We start from the raw sequence: 12389 nt of genomic DNA on the forward strand, positions 1-12389 counted from the left end.
CAATAAAGTTCCATTGACCCTAGTCTTCCTCCGTTATGATTATAACACTTGTCAATTCCCGGACCTGTGGGGACCACCAGGTCACATTTTATCCTTATACTCACACAGCTTCTTATAGGGCCCATTTCTTTTCTCGTGAACACGGACGATGGACGTAAACCCAATTTCACTGTGTGACTAGTGAATAAACAGGCCAACACTGAGGTCCATCCTCACCGCTTGATCGATGGAATCTTGTGGGTCATGGGCTTTTGACTAAAAGCTTTGATATTGATTACCAAGGACCGGATGTGCTAACCTAGAACTCTTTGGACGAAAAATCCTTGTCTGCTTCATTTATAAACCACAACCAGAGACTGAATTTGTTGAGGTAATTAATGTGGGAAGGGATAAATGCTTGCTTGTTCCTTAAGGAAAATATGATGGTTTCTTCTAAGAATGAAGTGGGACAATTCAAAACGCTATGGGGAGGCACGGCGCCTCAACGATTTCACATGCACATCTAACCGGTATTAGAAACATTTTCTATTAATTAATAAATAAATACAGCACGGTGGAACTAAGATCGGTGTGAGGGACAGATTCGGTCTCAATGATGTGGGGACCATGAATAATAAGTGTATTTATGGGCCGAAAGCTCGAAAGCCCATCGAGATAGGAATACATTGAGGATTATGTCATTTGTTTACGTATTCTCTTGCATTACGATCTATCTAAGCATTTGCAAATGGGGCACTCTATAATTGGTGGTCCCTGTGGTACCATTTCCTCTCCCACCATACAAAAAATTGTCACGGGTTTCAATATTATTATTATTATTTTTAATTCCATCAGCCCACGTTATTTGTTTTTTAATACTTGAGGTCCTGGTGGGAAGATTAGTCATTAGGCATGCCCTACATTGATATTTAAAATTAATATGAGATCCTTAACCAGGTGGATAATGATGATCATTAATTCAAGGGAAGCTTTCGAGAGAGAATTTCATTCTAGATTATTAAACAATAGAGACCGAGAATATAGATGAAACGTATTTATGTGTTTTTAAAAACACACAACTTTCCCAAGCTCCCTCTATGGTTCCAGTTATTTTAAGCATCAATAACAATCTTCCATGAGATATAGACAACGTCAGAACCATCCACATCATTGATTTGGTGGCAGCCAGAGAGGATGTGATGTGTCCTCCACGCTTTATTGGTGGGTAAGTTTCAGCCTTCTGACTGCTTGCCCCCACCATGTGGCAAAACAAACTTTTATTAACTTTAGAAGAGAAGAAAAAATCATGGTTTCAAAACCAGACCAGATCAGACCAGTTCTGTTTTTCGCCTTAATCGGGTTTTTGCCAAAAAACGTTGATCTGGTCAGTAAACTATTGATTTGGGTGGTTGAACTGTTTGAATCGTTTAACGGTTTTGACCATTTTTAAATTTTTTATTTTCTTGTCAACGGACCAACCATTCGACCCAAAAACCGGACCCTTGATCGATTCATTATCTAGATCAATTTTAAAAACCTTGAAAAAAAATAGGAAGCATGGAAGCTTTCTTTTCTTATCTACTTCTTATAAACCCATCTTACATCTTGTATCTAGAAGATGATTGCAGATCCCTCCTGTAGTAGTGACTAGTGACAATGAAACCCACACTTTTAATGAGACAGTGAAACAATATGTGGTTTTATAGTGCATTTGTTAGGAATGTGGGAAATTGAATTCATATTGTTGGCATTGCTTAAGAAATAAAGTTGCCTTTTTTTACTTGGGGAAGTGTCCAACAAATATCGTGACTATATAGAGCTGAGCAGCTCCGTCAATGTTATCCCATTATCCAAGGATTCTAGGGGTTGGTTTGTTTGAAAAATAAGTGATTGATCAAATAAATACTTATTTTTAAGTATTTATTAGTGATTTGGAGGTCTTTTTTTCAAACCACTTATAATGTTTGGTGAATCCCTTATCCCGTAAGTATTTATATTTGCAGAAATGATGATTATAGTACTAACTTTAGATAAGCATACATTAGATGATTAAAGAGCTAAAAAACAATAAATAAAACATTGGGAATATTAAAAAGGGATTGGAGAAATAATGAAAAAACAGAGCAAAACATGAAAAATATGGAGTTAATAGTGGGATTTCACGAACCTGATTCTGAGATTCCACAATAGGGTTGGGGCAATCTTTGTAAAATAAACAAAACATTGGGAATAATATTGTCCCAAAAAATGAAATAAGTGCTTACTGAATAATCACTTAAAAAAAGCCATTCAATTCATGCTTATTTTCAAAATAAGCACTATTCTGAGCTTATTTGCCAAACATAAATAAATACTTACTATCCATTATCCATTATTGTGTGACCTCAAGACTTAAAATAAGTAGTACTTCTTTAAGTGTTTGCAAACAGGGGCTAAATCTATTACGAGCACAATTGTGTATCTGCATAACTAATCACCACTAATCAAACATACATCTCCTGCAAACAAAAACTCTACTCGCATATCATCTTGCCATGCATTGAGAATATCTCCCATACATTTATGTTAAATTCATGGGAAGGTCTCCCAAGCTTTCAAGTAAAGTTTTAGCTTCCAAGGAATCCCATCACCACTAATCATGGTACAGGCATGAAACCAGTGTTTCATACACATGGAGCCCAGATGTAGTGTGACCCCATGTGTTCACTCATGATTAGTTACATGGCATGTGAGTACCATGTGCACAAAACACTGGTATATTCACTGATGATTGATTATGCCGCCCAATGTTTGTGTTTGCAATGGATCCCAACGCTTATCCAAGCCCAAAGTTGAAATCCAATCCAATTCAGGTGGATTTAGATCTAAAAACTCAGATCCGTTTATAATTTTGTTGAATCTGGATAAACCCCTGACCCAATTAAGATACAAAGTATAATAGTATTAGTATCAACGTTCATGTCCATGTATATATAATATTAGCATATATTTAATAGTAAACATTGGTTTGAATATTGTATTTTTTATAAGAGTTCTACTAAAGGTGGTTTAAATAATAGTCTTACAGTATCTTATTTTCAATAAAACTCCCAATCATGTAGGAGATTAACTACAAAGAGGTGTGGCCTATTTGGGATAGGACTCTAAACACTCCTTGATGAGTTAGGAGTGTGAGAAGATCCATACAAGTAACCCTTCTCTTTGGCCCCTCCCCTAGCCACAACTATTGCAATAGAGTTCCCATAACTCCATTAAAGGACAAAAAAAGGAGAGAAGGTTGGAGAAAGGTAAGAAGACTTGGAAAATCTAGGAGTTGGGATGGCATAAATGATATGGACACAGTATTGCTGGATTTTTTTGGGTCAATCTCCAACCCATTTTGGTTACTTATATGTGGTATTAGAGCCATAGTTTGTGGTTTATAGGCAAGGGCGGAGCTAGGGGGAGGGGGGCCATGGGCCCATGTCCTCTCTATGGTTTGATAAAATTACTTTGTTGATGTGAAACTGAGGAAAGAGGGGGCCATATGGGCTTTGGTCCCCCCCCCCCCCCCTATGGATCTAACAATGAACCTGTTAGTCAAGTGTTTTCTTGATTCTTAAATATCTTTCATTTTTTTATGTTTTTTATATATCTAATTAATTGGAGGAATTCAAGAGTGATTTTGTTATTTTTTTTAACCTTTTTTATATGGGCTTTGGTCCCCCTGCCTTGCTACCCAGTGCCAACTTGTCTTGGCACTCTACTAGGGGTGAACATTTCAGCCTGGCTTGCACAAGCCTAGCCCCAATATTTCGGGCTTGGACCTAGGTTCTGTGTTTAGTTCTAATCTCAACCAAGTATATATTTAAATATATGTATTTTATTTATAGTGTATACATATGTATATGCATTACTTTATGAGAAATTATTAAAATATGGGTAAATTACAAAGACCCCCCGTACTATGGGGTTAGTGACAAAGACCCCCCTGTACTATGTTAGTTAATTCAAGCAATTGTACTTTAGTCAAATGTGCGTATAATGATGAGATGAGTGTCAATTCCACAGATACAACATCACAATATCAAATCAATTTTAAATTAAACTAAGTTGAACTCGTGAATCAACTGAATGAATAAAAACTAAGAAGAGTTAATGCAAATCTAAAACTTAATAAAAATTGAATCGATGAATGAATGCAGCTAGGGTTTAGATTTCATTAAATCAAGGCTATATAATTACTTATTTAATCCAATTTAAGACAGAAATTACCCTAAAGTATATTAAAGTTATTTGCATGTGATGGTGGATTTCCCTAAATTAATTAATAAGCTTTCTCAAGTCATATTAATACTTTATTAATCCAATTCTACCATCAAATTTCTAAGTGGTTGTCAAAAGGAAAAATAAGCATTAAGTTCTTTGGAAACCTCTAATCGTAGATGGGGATTTGACTCACTAAGCTTCCTTGATTCCCACACATGAGCTAATCATCTTTTGATATCATAGTCTAACATGCGATTTTTATTGCTTAGGAATCTAATTCATAACAATCATTTGGTCAATCATGCATAAATCATCGAATCATTAAAAGATTGACTAATTCTTTTAAAGCATTAAGCACAACAATAAAAATTTCTCATGCAAACAATGAAGGTCTTGAATTGAATTAAACAAATAACTATATAATCCTATGATCAAAATCCATCTAAACCCTAGTTAAGAGAATTTAGCTAGACATAATTAAATTCAACACACTCAGGAAAAGTAAAGAAGAAACACAACAAAAACACATCAATGAACGAAAAGAATAACAAGAAAACTTTAGCCTTTGAAGGTAGAAGACGAGTGTAGCAACTAAGCCTTCTTCCCTCTTGGATTCGAATTCTTCCTCTCCTTCTCTATCATGCTAAGATTGCTTCATCTTTTCTTCTCTGCCGAATTCTCTCTAAGGATGTGCCCTTTTGCCTTGAGTCTATGATCCTTTTTATGGTGCAGCCCCACTTCAATTTTTTCTCAATGCAGACTCCTAATTCAACACAAATTAGGTCTCTTAGTCTTTATCAAAGTTGAATTCCTATCTCTTCTGCACTGCCAACTATCAGACCCGAAACTTGTAGCTCAAATTTCACTTGATTGTTGGCGGGATTAGGGTGTATGATAAACATAAGAGTTGTAACCCTATTTCTTAGCTTTAATTATCTGTTTGAATCACCTCAATCTGAGTTATAGGCAGAAAGTTATGCCTAAAATATGGGAACTATATCAAAATAGGAAATTTCTCTGTTTTGTGCATGCATATCAAATCCGATTTCAATGGATTTCTCCTTCATGGCTACATCATGGAACATCATTGCTGCATGGACTTTCCTCTATGATTGTCTTGATCAATTAAATCGAATTCTTCTTTGAAATTTCACAATTAAGCTCCAAATCACTTTGTAAGACAATTTCATCATAATTAGTGCAATACCATGCAAATTCCAAAAAATATTATTACCAAAATCATCAAGTTAGAGATATGAAAATATGTATAAATATAGGCTTATTAAATACCCCAAACTTTGATTTTGATCGTCCTCGAGCAAAGTATGAATGAAATCATACTTAAGCTCATAAATTGATCATGCTTTACTTATCTTGATTTTCCAAAGTATATGCCTCCAAGATTGCATAAGGTATATAACTTAGAAAGCATTCAAAATAACATTCAAGAATTATCATAAATCTTATGCTAACAAAATCTCATCATGAAAATTGAAATGTGTGTGTGTGTGTTTTGCCAATTCTCAAGTTTCATGCATGCTTCTTAGCTCAAATTATTCAAACCAATAGATCTTCTGAAATTGATCATTGAAATTTTTGGATATTCCATAGGCTTATTTTTCATAGTCATTCTCCACTAATATAGACAATCATAAAACTTTAGATCAATAGGTCTTTATTAAGCTTGTAATGTGAGGCCTAGATAGGAGCTAACAAAGAAAGGATAAGGAATTACAAAGCAAGAGTATAGAAGAATATGCACATATAAATGTACTCTCCAGATATCCCCATAATCTTTATTTTTCTTTTCACATGTATCACAACCCCCAAACTTATTTCCTTTGATCTTTTTGGGTAGTGAATAAACTTTTCAGCACATAATTTTAGGCTCATGATATATTCTTGAAGCCTCTTTTCTATCTTTCTTTTTCAACACTTTTTTTTTTTTTGCAAATAATGAAGGTATTGCCTTGTTTCATTCATCAACATTCTTGTGCAAAATTAAACTCTCTTGAAGGGTAGAACATGGTTTTTCGGGTTTGACAGGTTAAGTATAACGAGTGTTAAAGAAAAGAATTCAAATGGTGGCTAATCATATGCTTTACATATACAATTCTTTTGAAAAGGCTCAAAAGGGTAACTAAGGATTGAAATATATCAAATGTTGGCTTTAAAAGGCTCAAACGATCCAAAGATGGCCAGAATCATTTCTAAAGTAATATGTTGTCTAGAATTTTGCCTTAAAGGCTAATCAAACAAGTTCTAAACTATCACATAATGATCATAATATTCCATATAACTCACATAGTCATTCAGCAAGCTACACACAATTCACAAGATCATAGGATAATGTGCTCAAGAATTTCAACATTCATGATACAATAGAATTAACACAAGAATCAATCAACCCTCAAGATTAGCATTTATCTTTCTTTCTAAATCATATTTGGTTTCAATCAATAATTTATCACAGGCTTTTAGTCATCAAGAAAATTTAGCAATCACAAACTTAAGCTAAAACATATTTCGAGAAAAGAAATTGGTGTAATCATATCATGCTCTCGGGTTTACAAAAGAATTTCACAAAAATTGCAATCTCCCCCCTCCCAAACTTAACTGTAACATTGTTCTCAATGTTAAGCAAGTCAAAGAGCAAAAAGAAGGAAAAGAAACTTCCTTTTGAGTTGGTCTTGGTTTCGGCTGTACATGCTGAAATTTCCTGTCCATAGACCCCAAAATCGCAACCCACCTTTTATCAATCAAAAGAAAAGAAAAACAACAATAGCAAGAGAAAGCAAAAATTAAAACAAAACTTAAAAGGAAAAAACACAAAACAACTAGAAATCATAAAGTGCATAAATGTAAAATATAGTTCTAAGTTATAGTCGTTAGTTTGACTCTATTTTCATTTTCATGGATCTTTCAAGTGAATGGTGGATTTGAAGAAAGAATTATGTCCACCATCAATGCAAGTTTTCAATCTTTGCCCATTGACTTTGAAAGTCCCCTTAGTTTTATTAGACACTTCAATTGCACCATGAGGAAAAACTTTAGTCACTATGTACAGACCACTCCATCTTGACCTTAGTTTGCTGGGAAAATGCTTCAATCTAGAATTATAAAGAAGAACATTGTCTCCAACTATGAGCTCATTCTTTTTCATGTGTGCATCATGACATGCCTTGTTTCTTTATTTATAAATCTTAGAATTCTCATAAGCTTGGTACCACCATTCTTCAAATTCATTTAATTGCATCTTCCTTTGTTTACTTGCAACTTGCAAATCAAAGTTAAGCAGTTTCATAGCCCAATATACTTTATGCTCTAATTCAACAAGAAGGTGACAAGCCTTACCAAACACCAACCTATAAGGAACCATTCCAATAGATGTTTTGAAAGTTGTTCTATAAGCCCAAAGTGCATCATCCAATTTCATTGTCAATCCTTCCTAGATAAGCTCACAGTCTTTTCCAAAATTCCCTTCAATTCCCTATTTGAAATTTATTCTTGTCCACTAGTTTGAGGATGATAGGGGATAACAATCTTATGAGTAACGCCATATTTAATTAATAAATTATCAAACTGTTTGTTGTAGAAGTGTTTACCTCCATCACTAATGATAGCCCTTGGTGTACCAAATCTGGTAAAAGTATTTTTTTTCAAGAATTTGATTACAACCTTAGCATCATTAGTGGGACATGCAATTACTTCCACCCATTTACTCACATAATTAACAACAACAAATATATACTCATTATTGAAAGATTTTGGAAAAGGACCCATGAAATCAATGCCCTAAACATAAAAAGTATCACAAATAAGAATATTGTTTAGGGGCATCTCATTTTTCCTTGATATATTACATATCCGTTGGCATCGATCACAAGAACTTACATAGGCATAAACATCATTGAATAATGTAGGCCAATAAAATCCACTTCGTAAAAATTTTGCCGCCGTCTTGAATGGTCCATGTTGTCCACCTACTTCTTTGTCATGACAAAAACTAAGTATACTCCACACCTCTTCCTTTGGTATGCATCTTCTCACCATACCATCTGCACAAATCTTGTATAGATATGGTTCCTCCCAAAGATAGTGCCTCACATCAAATAATTTTTTTTTTCTTTTGATGAAAAGAAATTGTCAAGGGGCAACTCGCCACCTACAAGAAAATTAGCAAAATCAACATACCACAGCTCATCATTATTATGCACAAAGTGTAATTTCTCATAAGGAAATTCATAATGCAAAGTGTGTTTATCCATGCTCTCCACATACTTCCCGTCCAATCTAGACAAGTGATTAGCTACCATGTTTTCGATGCCTTTCTTGTCTTTGATTTCTAGGTCAATTTCTTGCAACAATAAAATCCATCTTAACAACCTAGGTTTTGCATATTTTTTAGCAAGTAGATACTTCAATGTAGAATGGTCAGTATAAACAATCACTTTAGACAAGATCAAATATGGTCTAAATTTTTCAATAACAAATATTACAGCAAGTAATTCATTTTTATTTGTTGTATAATTTCTCTGTGCATCATTCATGGTTCTACTTGCATAATAAATGGTATGGAATTTCCTGTCTATTATTTGTCCTAAAACTGCACTTAAGGTATCATCACTTGCATCACACATGATTTCAAAAGGCAAATTCCACATGGGGGCCGAAACTATGGGGGCTTGGATCAATTTCTCTTTTAAGCAATTAAATGCATATAAGCAAGCACTATCAATCACAAAAGGTGTGTCTTTCACTAAAGGACTAGTTAAATGCCTAGCAATTTTAGAAAAGTCCTTAATGAACCTCTTGTAAAAACCTGCATGTTCCAAAAAACTTTTAACTTCTTTCAATGATTTTGGAGGAGTAAGTTTTTCAATTAATTCAATTTTAGCTCTATTCTCTTCAATACCTTTAGAAGATACTTTGTGAACTAAAACAATTCATTCCCTAACCATAAAATGACATTTTTCCCAATTAAGAACAAGGTTAAATTCCTCACATCTTTTAAGCACCAAAGGGAAACTATGCAAGCATGCATCGAATGAAGATAAAAAAATAGAGAAGTCATCCATAAATATCTCCATAAAATCATCAATGAAATATGAAAATAGAGACATCATGCATCTTTGAAAAGTAGCAGGAACATTGCACAAACCAAAAGGCATTCTCCTAAATGCAAATGTTCCATAAGGGCATGTAAAGGTAGTTTTCTCTTGGTCTTCAGAAGCAATAGGAATTTGATGATAACCGGAATAACCATCAAGAAAACAATAAAATTCTTGACCAACAAGTTTTTCAATCGTTTGATCAATAAAGGGAAAGCGGAAGTGATCTTTTCTAGTAGCATCATTCAATTTCCTATAGTTGATGCATACCCTCCAACCTGTTATTGTCCTTGTAGGGATTAATTCATTATTTTCATTTTTTTACCATAGTGGTCCCACCTTTTTTAGGCACAACTTGCACAGGACTTACCCAAGAAGAATTAGAGATAGGAAAGATAATACCTGAATCAAACCATTTTATGACCTCTTTCTTTACTACCTCTTTCATATTAGGATTTAACTTCCTTTGGGGTTGCACCATAGTCTTGAATCCTTTTTCCATCAAGATTTTGTGCATGCAAAATGATAGACTTATTCCTTGAATGCCGCCAATGCTCCATCCAATCGTCCTTTTATGTTCTCTAAGCACATTTTTCAATTTTTTTTCTTCAAGACCTATCAAGTAAGAAGAAATAATTACATGTAAGGTAGATGAATTCCCCAAATAAACATATTTTAAATACGAAGGAAGATGTTTAAGTTCAAGAGTAGGAGGTTTCTCGATTGATGGCTTGGCTTTTGAAGAAGAAGAAATATCCAAAGGCAAAAATTTTTCTCTTTTTGCCACGAATCCTCTTTGCTTTTCTTCCAAATAGCCTACGGCCTCCTTATGCCTCTCATCTAAAACTTGTTCCTTCACATTAAAAGAGTTAGCAATTTAATTTTCTATGGGATCATCTAACCTAAATGCATAAAATTTCCTATCCAACAAATCATCAATGCAATATATCATTAAGACTTCTTTTTCATCATTGGAATGTTTCATAGCCTTAAACACATTAAAAATAACTTTCTCATCATTAATTCTAAGGCTAAGTTTTCCTTGTTGGACATCAATTAAAGCTCTTCCTGTGGCAAGAAAAGGTCTCCCTAAAATTAGGGTATCATAATCTTTTTCCATGTCCAAAACAATGAAGTCAATAGGGAAAATAAATTTATCTACTTTTACCAAAACATCTTCCACTACTCCCCTTGGATGTTTGATACTTCTGTCAACCAATTGAAGAGAAACAGTGGTAGGTATTGGCTCCTTCAAGCCAAGCTTCTTAAAGACAAAAAAAGGCATCAAATTAATGCTTGCACTAAGATCACATAAAGCCTTATCAAAATTAATTTCGCCAATGGTGCACAGAATAGAGAAGCTCCCTGGATCCTTGAGTTTTGGAGCTAATTTATTTTGTAGGATTGCTGAGTATTCCTCATTAAGTTTTACCATCTCAAACTCCTCTAACTTTCTTTTGCTTGAAATTATTTCCTTTAAGAATTTGGCATAACTTGACATCTGAGAAATAGCATCAAGAAGATGAATGTTAATATGCAACTTTTGAAACACCTTTAAAAATATAGCAAATTGCTTATCCAAGTTAGCCTTAAGAAATATTTTAGGAAAAGGAAGAGTGGGTTTGTAAGATTATAAATTAAGAGTAAAAGAACTTCCTTTTTTCTCCATTGATGACTCACAGTCTCGTTCTTTGGCTTTAAGGTTTTGGCTTTCTTTATCTTTTACATGCTCATAATCTTTTTCTTCTTTTCCAAGTTCTTTTCCACTTCGTATAGTGGTGGCCTTTACTTGTTCCCTAGGATTCTTTTTGGTATTGCTAGGTAATCCTCTTTGTGGCCTTGCCAAAATTACTTGAGCAAGTTGTCCAATTTGAGTTTCCAACCCTTGAATTCTTTCCTTCGTACTGTTGATAAATTTTGTCATCATATCCTCCAAATTTGGCTTCTTGTCTTGTGGATTTTGTTGGTGTTGCTGTTGAAAGCCAGGAGGTGCTCTTTGTTGGTTATTACTCCATGAAAAAATTGGATGGCTTCTCTATCCTGGATTGTATGTGTTGGAGTAGGGATTAAAATTGGACATATTGCCACCATAAGAAATAAAATTAGATTATTTGAAAGAAGAAGAAAATGGATTTCCTACTTGACAGTCTATGCTAGTGTGTCCCCCTTGCCCACAAAGCTCACACGAAGAAAAGGGAATAGAAGAAACACTCATAGCTAAAACCCCCAAATTTTCTAATTTCTTATTTAATGCAGCAAGTTAAGCCGATAAAGCAATGATAAAATCAACATTATAAATTCCAACTCCCTTTTTATTTGCTCTCTCAATGCCCCATTGATAACTATTGACTGCCATCTCCTTTAAAAGTTCATATGCTTCTTTGGGAATTTTCCTCATAAGGGTACCACCTGTAGTTGCATTTAACATTGAACGATTAAATTGATTAATGCCACTATAAAACGTTTGCACTTGCATCCAAACAGGTAGACCATGGTGGGAACACTTCCTAAGCAGTTCCTTAAATCTCTCCCATGACTCATATAAAGTTTTATTATCAAATTGAGAAAAAGTTGTTATGTCATTCCTTAATTTAGTTGTTTTAGCAGGTGGAAAATATTTAGATAAAAAATTTTGTGCCAAGTCATCCCATGTAGTAATCGAACCTGTAGGAAGAGAATTAAGCCAATCTTTTGCTTTATCCCTTAAGGAGAAGGGAAACAACCTAAGTCTAATGCTATCATCACTAACTCCATTATGCTTAAAAGTATTACATATTTCAAGAAAATTAGCAATATGAGAGCTAGAGTCATCATTGGGGCCAGAAAATTGCACAATCATCTAGATCATCTGAATAATTGTAGGCTTGATCTCAAAATTGTTTTCTTGCACACTCGGCCTCCTAATGCTTGATGTAGTACCATCCAAAGTAGGTATAGCGTAGGAGCTCAATGTCCATGGATTATTTTGGTCTTGAGTCATCTTGTTCTTTCTCTCCCTCATTCGCTTTTTCAAAGTTCTTTCAATTTCTTGATCAAGGAGTATTAATTCTC

General features: G+C 34.2%; 1 non-coding gene across 1 annotated transcript; it reads left to right on the forward strand.

The window, feature by feature from the left end:
* The first annotated feature begins 11824 nt into the window (after positions 1-11824).
* Positions 11825-11931, forward strand: LOC148874458 (small nucleolar RNA R71). Its single transcript, XR_016106209.1, has one exon. It is a non-coding gene; the product is annotated as a small nucleolar RNA R71 (small nucleolar RNA).
* The last annotated feature ends 458 nt before the right edge of the window (positions 11932-12389 follow it).

Source organism: Nelumbo lutea, chromosome 1 (genome assembly GCF_056320005.1).
Source record: "Nelumbo lutea isolate HS-2025 chromosome 1, American lotus-T2T, whole genome shotgun sequence".
NCBI lineage: Eukaryota > Viridiplantae > Streptophyta > Magnoliopsida > Proteales > Nelumbonaceae > Nelumbo > Nelumbo lutea.